Raw genomic sequence first — 8,727 nt, 5'->3', positions numbered from 1 at the left:
ACTTGCAAGTTAAATGTTAGTGAAGCCTCAGATAAGAGGAGTGGAGGTGGGGTGCTGTCAGAGAAGGGCTGCTTGAACATTGAGCTACAGAGTGTTTATAAATACTAGTGATAGTTTACTTTTCACCTCTCCCGTGTTTGTGGGGGAGGGAGAGCTCTGTGGTTAGGCAGAAGAAGAGATTAAAAGAAAGATGAAATCAGGTGAAACAAAACAGGAAAAATATAATTGGAATGGCCCTGAATAACTCTGTAGTGTGTTTAAAATTGTCACTGTGAAATCAGGTCTTCCTTCTCTGCTACAAGTTTGACATGTCACTTATCTTCCTTTGTGGGCTTATGGGGCAAGCTAAGTTCAAGGCATACATTTCACTAAGGTCATGTTTTCAATATTTCCAAAACTTCTTTTTTTTCTTGCAGTTTCCTAGCAGGTTTTGAAATACTTGCCTGAAAACCCTCCTTGGACTATTGTGGATTCAGCCGAACATCAGCATTGGGTATGGACTGAGGCTTAGATGCCGACCTCAGTTCCATCAGTACAGATCTGGGTAATTTAGTAAAATGTGGTTAGTACGTAAGTGGTTAACAATAATAACCAATGACTTGTAATGCCTTGTACATTGTTTATGGACGAGTGTGAGTATACAAAATGGAATTGGGTCTTTTGAAAAATGACTTATTGTGAATCACAAACAAAACAGTTATCACAAATCACCAAAAATTCTTACACCTCAGACCTGGGAGTCTGTAATTATGATGCAGTCATTCTTTGTGTGTCCAATTGAAAACAAAGCTCTGAGGATATAATGAAAAGTTGTGGTTTGATAAGAGAAGCAAATGGATAAATGAATTAGGCTGTTACCCTACTCTATTTTCAAAGGTTGTAAAATACATAAACTTGAACAGAGAACAATGTTTTTAAACATGCTTCGGAGCACTATTATCTAAAAGTCTGTCACTCAACATAGTAGGACAATTCCAACAGAGACGATAAACAGTAGTTGTCTTAATGGGCAGAAAGATGCCGGAGAAGGGGAAAAAAGCTTTTGAAGTAGGATCGGGTCTTGAAGACTGAATTTAAGAAGGTACTTTTGGCAAATTTGGGTTGAGGAGGCGTTTTGAAGTCCTTTAAAGCTACGCTCTTAGAATCTGCCCAGAGATTCAATATCATGTGCTCCTTAAGGAGTCCCGGCCTTTGAAAAGCCCTTGGTGCTTATAGAGGCTTGGGAAAGGCTTGTAACCTCAGTGACTACTTTGTTGTTGTTTTAACATCTTTATTGGCGTATAATTGCTTTACAATGGTGTGTTTCTGCTTTATAACAAAGTGAATCAGTTATACATATATCCCCATATCTCTTCCCTCTTGCGTCTTCCTCCCTCCCACCCACCCTCCCTATCCCACCCCTCTAGGTGGTCACAAAGCACCGAGCTGATCTCCCTGTGCTATGCTATGTGGCTGCTTCCCTTTAGCTAGCTATTTTACATTTGGTAGTGTATATATGTGTATATGTACATGCCACTCTCTCACTTCGTCCCAGCTTACCCTTCCCCCTCCCCGTGTCAAGTCCCTTCTCTGGTAGGTCTGTGTCTCTATTCGCCTCAGTGACTACTTTGAACTGCTATTTGAGACACCTGTAAAGTGCAGTGAAATTGATAATTCCCTGCTGGGAGATCGTTTTTTTTCAAGTGCTTGTAATTAGGTCAAGATCATATATATTTTTAAAAGTTCCTTAAGTAATTTGTAATGTTCACAAATTGACTTATTCTTTCCTCTTAACAGCTGCATTTTCATTTTCTTAGCATGTTTATCACTCATTGTTATTCTTTAAAAACTGATAAATAGATGTTGATCACATGTAATTAAAAGTAGTATATAATATAAATTCAAAACAAAGCTCACTTGGAAATAAGAACTTTCCCCTAAGCACATTAACTTACCTCTAACTCTATATACATAAGCCAAGTAAGCTTAAGCCGTGTTTTAAAAATTAATTTTTGTCAAAGGAATATATACATAGCTTTAAAAACCAGAAACAAGCATTTTCAACTCTATTATCTATTTCTTCTAATATTTACCTCATTGACTCTGCATAATATACATCTCCTACTGTCTCCTGAGTCATCATTTTAAAGCATTAACTGCTGATTTCCTGTTATAGTAGGTGAGGATTTAGCTTTCTTAAATCACTCCTTAAATCATTCCTTTTCTCCATTTCTCTTTTGATATAGCTATTATTCCTTTTTGTGGTTGTTAAATCAGTAGTTTAAAATTATACTCATGACTTTTCTGCTACTTTCTAGGCAATTTCTCCAACTTTATCTTCTAACCTACTGAAAATTTAATTTTCTCTATGTTAGTTTTCATTTCTTAGAGCTCATTATTTGATAGTTCCTTTTTTCATTTTGAAAATAAGAGGAGTAACAATAAACAGTGTAATGTCTACATCTGAGAAGAGATTCAGATACACATTTGAAAAGAAAGAGAGTTAGAGAATTCAGAAGAATAAAGGGGAGTGTGGCAATATGCGAGAAAGAAGGTAAGACTTGTTGCTTATTATGAGAATGTTGGCATTCTCTCATTTTTTTTAATTGAAGTATAGTTGATTTACAATGTTTTGTTAGTTTCAGGTGTACAGCAGAGTGATTCAGTTATGTATATATATGTGTGTGTGCCTGTGTATATTCTTTTTCAGATTCATTTCCCTTATAAGTTATTATAAAATATCGAGTATATATAGTTCCTTATGCTATACAGTAGGTCCTTGTTGGTTATCTATTTTGTATATAGTAGTGTGTATATGTTAATCCCAAACTCCTAATTTATCCCTCCCCCCCTCCTTTCCCCTTTGGTAACCATAAGTTTGTTTTCTATGTCTATGGGTCTATTTCTGTTTCGTACTTAAGTGCATCTGTAACATTTTTTTTTTAGATTCTACATATAAGCGATATCATATGATTTGTCTTTCTCTGGCTTACTTCACTTAGTATGATAATCTCTAGGTCCATCCATGTTGCTGCAAATGGCATTCATTCTTTTTTATGGCTGAGTAATATTCCATTGTATGTATTTACCATATCTTCTTCATCCATTCATCTGTCAGTGCACACTTAGGTTGCTTCCATGTCTTGACTATTGTAAACAGTGCTGCAATGAACATTGGGGTGCATGTATCTTTTCAAATTATAGTTTTCTCCAGATATATGCCCCGGAGTGGGATCCCTGGATCATATGGTAATTCTGTTTATAGTTTTTTAAGGAACCTCCATACTGTTCTCCATAGTGGCTGTACCAATTTACATTCCTACCAACAGTGTAGGAGGGTTCCTTTGAGAATATTGACATTCTAACAGCTGGCAGTCCTGAGTTCTAAGAAAGTAGATGCTTTCAGCTCTGGCCTTTTCTTGGGGGCTTTCAGCCACTAGAAGAGTCTATCTTGAGATGATAGAAGAAAAACCGCCCATGATTTAGTCTCCTAAGTTCTGCACAGTGATTTAATTTCGTCACCATCTGGTCCATGTACTGTGACTTTTTGCTCAATTATATGTGCAAATTCACATAAATGATTTCCAGCTGAATTATCAATTCTGACTCCTGTTACTTAATTTTTAGTAATATTAGAACTCATATATTTTCACATATTCTTTTAACTATAAATCTTGCCTTGATCTTAAAACTTTTTAGCTTCTCTTATTTTCCTCAGCTAATGCTCTTCTTCCCTTACCAACTTAATACATCATATTGTATTGTTACAGCAAAGTTTGCAACGTATGCATGTGTGTATTATCCTTATTCATTTACAGACAATCCTAGTACAACTGTATGTATTTCTCAGAGGCCATTATCTTATTAGTGGAATTTAAACCACTCAAAGCTAATTAAGAGTGCTGTAAAATGTAACCAGAGAATATGAATGTTTAATACAATCAAAAAATATTGGAAAATGCCTTAGAGAATACACCTTTAAATTATTCCCAGAAGTTTTATTAGGACGTTCCCTATAGATTCATATAAGTTTTTTTATCAGTTATGGCTCAAAGTTAAATTTCTCTTTTTGAGCTTAAAACTCTTGCTAGGAAAAAAGTACTGAATTTTTTTTTTAAGTGTCATATAGTTCCTCTCCCTCCCCCCTGCTCCCACCCTTGTTTGTAGTTATCCTCTTGTTCTTGTTTCATGGATACAATCAATATCTTATTTCCCTAAAGATATTATAGTTTTTGTTTTAAGTTCTTTTCTGTTTCCTACTTTTTTTTTTTTCTTGCTTGGTTTTTGCTTTTACCATTGGAAACTTTTCTTTAGTGTCTAGTAGTCTTTGGCTATGTTCATATTTAAAAGTGAGGAATTATGGGACTTCTATGGTGGTCCAGTGGTTAAGACTCCATGCTTCCACTGCAGGGGGCACGGGTTCAATCCCTGGTTGGGGAACTAAGATCCCACATGCCTTGCAGTGTGGTCAAAAAAAAAAAAAGGAAGGAATTAAGCTAATAGGAAGCTCTGTTTACAAGGGTAAGGCTTTTGGGTTTTGATGTAGGTTGATTGGATCATAAGCTGGCTTTTTTTTTAATTGAGAAATAATTGACATATAACACTGTAATTTTAAGGTATGCAGTGTGTTTATATATTGTAATATGATTACTTCAGGAGCATTAGCTAATACCTTTATCATGTCACATATTTATCATTTCTTTTTATGTTAATAGTAGGTAAGATTTAGTCTCTTAGTAACTTTAAAGTTTATAATACAGTATTATTGACTATAATCACTATATTGTACCTTAGTTCTCCAGAACTTATTTATTTACTAGTTACAAGTTTGTACCTTTAGTATCGCCCCAATTCCCCCATCCCCAGCCCTTGGTAACCGTGTTCCAAGTTTTTACAAGTTCAGTTTTCTTAGATTCCACATATAAGTGAGATCATACAGTATTTGTCCTTCTCTGATTTACCTCACTTAGCATAATGCCTTTAAAGTCCATCTATGTTGTTCCAAATGGCAGGATTTCCTTCTTTCTCATGGCTAAATAATATTCCGTTGTATATATATATACACCACATCTTCTTTATCCATTCAGCTGTTGACAGACACTTAGGTTGTTTCCATATCTCGACTATTGTGAATAAAGATGTAATGAACATGGGTATGCAGATACTGCTTTGAGATACTGATTTCAGTTCCTCTGGATGTATACCCAGGAGTGGGATTGTTGGATCATATGGTACTTCAATTTTTAATTTTTTGAGGAACTGCCATACTGTTTTCCGTAAAGGTCAACTCAATTTACAATCCCACCAACTGTGCACAAGGGTCTCCTTTTCTCCATATCCTCACCAATGTTGTTATCTCTTGTCTTCTTGATAAAAGCCATCCTAACAGGTGTGAAGTGAAATCTCACTGTGGTTTTGATTTGCATATCCCTGATGATTAGTGATGTTGACCATCTTTTCATATATTTTTTGGCCATTTGTATGTCTTCTTTGGAAAAATATCTATTCAGGTCCTTTGCCCATTTTTAATTGGATTATTTTCTTCTTTTTGCTGTTGAGTTGTATGAGTATATATTTTGGATATTAGACCTTTATCAGATATATGGTTTACGAATTCTCCCATTCTGTAGATTGTCTATTCAATTTATTGATGGTTTCCTTTGCTATGCAGAAGCTCTTTAGTTTAATGTACTCCCACTTATTTATTTTAGTTTTTGTTTCCTGTGTTTTGGTGACTTATCTAGGAAATCACTGCCTGGACCAATGTCAAAGATCTTTTCCCCTGTGTTTTCTTCTGGGAGTTTTATGGCTTCAGGTCTTACATTTGAATCTTTGATTGATTTTGAGTTAATTTTTGTGAATGCTGTAGGGTAAGTTTCATTCTTTTGCATGTGGATATCTAGTTTTCCTAGCACCATTTATTGAAGAAACTGTCCTTTCCCTATTGTGTATTCTTGGCACCCTTGTCAAAAATTAGCTGACTATATATATGGTACTAAATATATGCCAGTACCATACTGTTGTTTCTTTAAAATAAATTTATTTTATTTATTTATTTTTGGCTGCAACGGGTCTTTGTTGCTGTGCGTGGGCTTTCTCTAGTTGTGGTGAGTGGGGGCTACTTTTCCTCGAGGTGCGCGGACTTCTCGTTGCGGTGGCTTCTCTTGTCGCGGAGCACGGGCTCTATCTAGCACGCAGGCTCAGTAGTTGTGGCTTGAGGTCTGTAGAGCACAGGCTCAGTAGTTGTGGTGCACGGGCCTAGTTGCTCCGCAGCATGTGGGATCTTCCCAGACCGGTGCATGAACCCATGTCCCCTGCATCAGCAGGCGGACTCTCAACCACTGCGCCACCAGGGAAGCCCCGCTTTCCTTGCTTTTGATGGCTTTGACAACTTTGAGGAGGACTAGTCACGTATTCTACAGAATGTCCCTCAGTTGGGATTTGTCTGATGTTTTTCTTAGGATTAGACTGGAGTTATGGGTTTTGAGAGGAAGACCACAGAGGTAAAGTGCTGTTCTTATCACACCATGTCAAAGGTACATACTATCAACATGACCTCCCTGTTGATGTTAACCTTGATCATCTGGCTGACTAGTGTTTATCAGGTTTCTCCACTGTAAAGTACTCTCCCCGACCCCTCCCCACCGCCTTTCCATGTCGTATGCTTTGGAAAGCAGTCACTATGCACAGCCCACACTTCAGGAGTGAGGGGTGTATGCTCCACCTCCTTGGAGGTGGGGGGGTATCTACATAAATTATTTGGAGTTATTCTGCGTGGGAAATTTGTCTTTTCTCCCATATTTATTTATTCATTCAATTTATTTATATTAGTATGGCTTGATGGGTATTTATTTATTTATTGGGTATTTATTTTATACTTTGGGTTATAATAAAGTAATACTTCATCTTGTTGCTCAAATTGTTCTAGCTTTGGTTACTGCAAACTCTTTCAGTTGGTCTTGTGTCCCTGATATATCCTCATCATTTGTTTTTGTTACTGTGTTTCGTTTTTTTAGCATTCTTATTTTTTTTGGCACTACAAGATGCTCAAGACTCATCTTGTATATACTCTGCCTAGTTCTAGAATCAGACATTTCTCCAAGGAGCCCTGGTTCTTTTTTTTTTTTTGCTGTGGGGGTGTGGAGAATGATACCAGAAACCAAGATCTGAGTGCTAGGTATTCTTGTTGCTGCTGGGTATCATTGCTTCCAGGGTCTCTCAGCTTGCAGAGCAAGGAAATATATATGAGTATACCAACTTATGTACATATACATATCTACAAGTATTTATGTATATATATATATTGTGTGTGTGTGTGTATATACAATATATCTAACCATCTGTATTTATATTAAGCTAATCGTGAGTTTATACTAATGGCCTCAACTCTAATCCAGAACCTGGATCATTCTAGCCTTCTCTACTCGCTTGTCTGTGGCCTCCCACTCTCGCAGAGAGAAAACAACCTCCTGCCATCCACTCTTCATTTACTTGATTGTCTAATTCCAGTATACATTCGGCCCTCTGTATCTGCAGACTTGAAAGCTGAAAGCTTTTCATATACACTTTTAGCCAATCTTTTTTTTTTTTCAGCCTCTTGCTTTTCTGAAGTATCAAGGCCTTCAATTCCTGAGCATTTCTAGAGTTATAGATGTCATTGCTCGTTTCTTGGTGCAGTCACTCTCTGCAGGCACTGAGGTGTCAGTGTTTCCTCTGCTAAGCTGTTACTTCTCTGTCAGCTTTCTGTCTTCCAAAATTATGTTAAGCTCTCTTGTCCTTGTGGGTTTATGCCACACTTATGTATTTTGCAAATACAGCTCTTAATGTACAGTTGTGATAAAAAATAATTGTGTGCAGTTGATGTCTTTCTTTTTCCCCCCTTTTTAAAAAATCAAATTTATTTAGGTATTATTTACATACAGAATAATATGCACCCATTTTTTAAATTATTAAAGATTAATTAATTAATTGATTTTTATTGAACTGTAGTTAACATACATGCTCATTTCTTCATGAGCATTCCCTGACTGCTCTTGGGTCAGGAATAAACCTATAAAAAACTATCAGTAGTATTCTTTTGAAACTTGCTGAAGTTAACATTTCTGCTTCATTTGTGGTTGCTCCCATGGCAACACCATAGTAACTGTAACTGCTGGCAGGATTTGAAAGTTTCTACTTTGACTTTCTTTTATGGCAGTTTGCTCTTTCACACACACTCTTTCTTATTCTTTTGCAGCATGTGGAATACCAGCAGGGCAGACTGTTTTATATTATGGACAACTAACTTTGGACATATCATTAAAAAAATAGGGGACAGAATTCAAGGTCTGTTTTCTTTAGTAACAGGAATAAAATATTTATAAAATTCCTAATTGTTTCTATAATTCCAATAAATGGAACTGGTACCTTCTAATGGTTTACAGTTATGGTTTTTTTAAAAGTTTATTCAAGTTTATTTATTTGCTTATTATTGAGGTATAGTTGATGCACAATATTATCTAAATTTCAGGTGTACAACCTAGTGAATCACAATTTTTAAAGGTTATATTCCACTTGTAGTTTTTATAAAATATTGGCTACATTCCCTGTGTTGTACAGTATATCCTTGTAGCTCATTTATTTCATACATAGTAGTCTGTACCTTTTACTCCCCCACCCCTCTCTTGCCCCTCCTCCCTTCCCTCTCCCCACTGGTAACCACTAGTTTATTCTCTATATCTGAGAGTCTGTTTCTTTTTTGTTATATTC

The sequence above is a fragment of the Stenella coeruleoalba genome (genome assembly GCF_951394435.1).
Source record: "Stenella coeruleoalba genome assembly, chromosome: 16".
Classification (NCBI taxonomy): domain Eukaryota; kingdom Metazoa; phylum Chordata; class Mammalia; order Artiodactyla; family Delphinidae; genus Stenella; species Stenella coeruleoalba.
The sequence above is the reverse complement of the archived record's forward strand: the minus strand, read 5'-3'. Positions refer to the sequence as shown.